This window comes from Solanum verrucosum, unplaced genomic scaffold (genome assembly GCF_900185275.1).
Source record: "Solanum verrucosum unplaced genomic scaffold, falcon-dt-bn FXZP01000295.1, whole genome shotgun sequence".
Lineage (NCBI taxonomy): Eukaryota > Viridiplantae > Streptophyta > Magnoliopsida > Solanales > Solanaceae > Solanum > Solanum verrucosum.
This window is the reverse complement of record NW_026019924.1, coordinates 1636653-1640192: the sequence shown is the minus strand read 5'-3', so window position 1 is coordinate 1640192 and position 3540 is coordinate 1636653. Positions and strand designations below refer to the sequence as shown.

At 37.3% G+C, this 3540-nt stretch overlaps 1 pseudogene; it reads right to left on the bottom strand.

Moving 5' to 3' along the window:
* Positions 1-1883: 1883 nt before the first annotated feature.
* Positions 1884-2973, bottom strand: LOC125827364 (uncharacterized; annotated as a pseudogene).
* Positions 2974-3540: the final 567 nt, after the last annotated feature.

Here is a 3540-nt window from a genome sequence, read left to right as displayed (position 1 = left end):
AAGAAGACAAATCTCAAAAGAATGAAAATTAGTATGGCTTCCAGATGCTATTGTTGTGAAAGATATGAACAGGAAACAATGAAACACCTTTTTCTAACAGCCCCCATAGCCAACAAGCTATGAAGGCATTTTGCTTCTTGTGCAGGGATCAAATTGGAGAAGGACTATAACAAACAATCACTAACTAATGGGTGACATCTCATAGACCCAAACTAAGGAGGATATACCAGGCCATCCCAGCCATTGTGATGTGGAAGATATGGAAAATGAGGAATGCAAGAAGACATGAGAGAGATGTTTCTTATGAACATGCACTTCAACAGTGTCAAAACAACATTATCCTACTAATGAAGACATTGTACCCTTGGATTAAAACACCTAATAGCTGAGAAGGCATTGTGGAGATGATAAGGAGATACAAGCCAAAACTATATCATCATGTTGTGGTCTGGGATAAGCCACCAACTGGATGGATGAAATGCAATACGAATGGGGCAAGCAGAGGAAATCCGGGAGAAAGCACATATAGTTTATGTGTCAGGGACAATGATGGAAATTTAATTCATGCGGAAGCACAGAGGATAAGATAGGGAACAAGTATGGAAGCGGAAGTCAGGGCTATTCTTAGTGCTCTAAGATTCTGTAAAAACAATAGCATTACAAATGTGATTGTTGAAACAGACTCACTGAGCATTACAAAGATGATAAAAAAGGAATGGAAAGTGCCCTAGAATCACATAGAGGATATAGAAGACATACATATTCCAAGTAGAGAAGCAAACGCAGTAGTAAATCATGTCTACAAAGAGGCTAATCAATTAGCAAATAAATAAGCTAATGAGGCATACAAGCAACAAGGAAGCATACAAAGGAATAATTTCCAGCAACTATCAGTGGAGTGTAAAAAGGTACTAAATGCAGACAAGTCACACATTTCAACATTAAGGATCAAAACAAGAAGGATCAAAGCACAAAAGTCAGAAACATGAGCAAGAAACACTTCATATGCACAAGAGCTATCAGACTTCAAGATGTGCTATGCCCATATAAAATGGACGGAAAATCAGAAAATGACGAAGATGGGAGTGAACAAACTGAAAGCATACCTTTTAGAAGCTACAAGAAGACACGGAGACCAAGTGGTAGGCGTTTATCACCCACAACCAGAGGAAAGTGGGATGCCAAAGAGCTTTAGGCAGCAACATGAAGAGGAAAAGAGGGAACTGAATTTCAAAGCCCTACCGATTAGGAAACAAGATCTAGAAGCTGACAACTTCACTTAACTGGGGTGGGTGTTTTAGTTTTATTTTATGGGTCGAGTCATTCGACTTGACCTTTTTGTACAGACTTGAGCTTTGAAATAAAGAAGCAATAAGCTCAGAAAATTGATTAAAAAAGAAAAGTAATAATGAATTTGCAGGTGCTAACTGATTATACTAAAGACGACATGACCAAAGACTATCCTGTTGGTAACTTTCACTGTGCGTTGAGTTGCCAAAAGAGACTATTTTTTCCATAGTTTGGGTTACATCAAGTTTAAGTTGTTCATATTGTTTAACAAAAAATAAGAATGCTATTCTTTCACGCAAAAATCTTATGTACGAACTTGCCTTTATTAGAGAGCGCTTTAATTTTATAATATTCATGTTGTTAAGTCAAAAATGATGTGGCCCTAGAGGAGAAGGGAATTAATGTGAGCTAATAAAGAAGCCCTGGTAAAATCAATGAAGAAGAATATGCATTTTTCTACAGTTATTACATTGATTAAACAATCAAGACAAAAATAGAATAGTAGGAATTGCATTCAATTCAATGTTAGAGAGTGGAAAAATGGTATACACCTATTAATGTATGTATTTTACAGTACATGGGATGAGGTCAAAAGTTAGTTTCAGGTTTTCCAAGCATAAACCAGCAAAGAAAATCCAGAGGGATCCTTCAATTCATTTTCTTCTGTGCTTGCCCACTCCATTACAGAGCTACTACAACTTGAAGATGCTGAAGACAAAGATGATGAAGATGATGAACTTCTCAATACACCTTTCTTCATCATCTTTGTCTCAAACCCAAATCCACAAGATTGTTGGGACCACATCTCAACTCCATTATTCAATTCATCCAAACTTGATTTCTCAAATTTGAACATGAACAAAGCATAACCATCTTCATCATCATCAAACAACCAATTATACACATCCCATGACACCACTACTCCAACCCCATCTACTTCAATTCTCTCATTCCCTCTGAATTTCCATTTCAAATGCTTAATCTGCAACACCCTTTTGTTGTCCACACTGAAATACAACCTTGGATCTTCCCCAATCCTGCAATCAATTGAGATTTCTCTCTCTTTTCCACCAAACTTTGCTTTTGTTATGTACAGTTTGTTCCCACACACATGTTCCCTTCTCAGCACCATGTTCGAATTCGAATACTTATCTGGCTTTCGAGCTCGGGTCCTTGAATAAGCTTCTTTGGGTAAATCACCGACGAGAAGAACCATTTCTCCGTTAACGATAGCAGCGACGTAGAATCCAGATCGAGGTTCAGGGCCAGATTCGAATTTAGCTTTGGAAAGATCCCAAAAGATGTGAACATTGTTATCGAGCTTCTTAGATCCGTGTTTCTTCCAGAAAACAAAAGGCTTGATGTGGAGGTGGAAAGAAGGGATAGATGAGGAGAAGAGAGGCCATTGAGGAGGAAATGGATATGAAAAGATCTGCCGAAGAGGTTGCGTGACCAAGTTAAAGCAAAAAGGCCGAGGTGGGTGTTGTAGAGGGAGGTGGCTAGATTGGGATTAGTAGTTACTGCAACTGGTGGCTGCGGCAGAGGAAGAGCGGTGGCAGCCACTTCAATAGGGCGTCGAAAACAAGAAGGGAAAGCAGAGTAATAGTTGCGGTGTTTGGACTTGGCAACAATTTGATAAGAAGAGTCCATGGATTAAGAGAAAAATATGAGATTTGAGGTGAAAGAAAGGGATGAATATATAATATATTATGAGACAGAAGGGAAACTTAAGGTTAAAGCTTAATAGCCATGGAGAGCGGGGTGGGGACAATATGTTGAAAATGAAGCTATTTTTGGGGGGTTTATCGTAGTCCTAGTCTACAAGGAGCAGCTGGGGTTTGAGAAGACCTTTTATTTTTTTAATATTACTTTTCCAACTTGTATTCACCTCTATCTATTTGGTCAGTCATACAAATGGTCAAACAAAACGAAAATTCGTCCCTCCATGTATGTATACACACATACTGTTTATCTATATCATCTATCTATTATGAATAAAGTAATCGACGTCTTTTTCCTAGAAAACTACATCAAACATTGTTCAAACCATCTTTTTATAATTCATGCTTAAAAATTGAAACTTTCTAATGTGAACAACGACTTCTTCTTACAACTTTGTTTCATTTGCGACTAAACCTCTCTTTCCATCTACTTGTAAAAAAGTTATTTATAAGTTAAAAAGTTAAAAATTATAAATAGATGCTATTCTATTTTTTGTTTTGACTAATTTTACTTGTGTATTATCTGTTC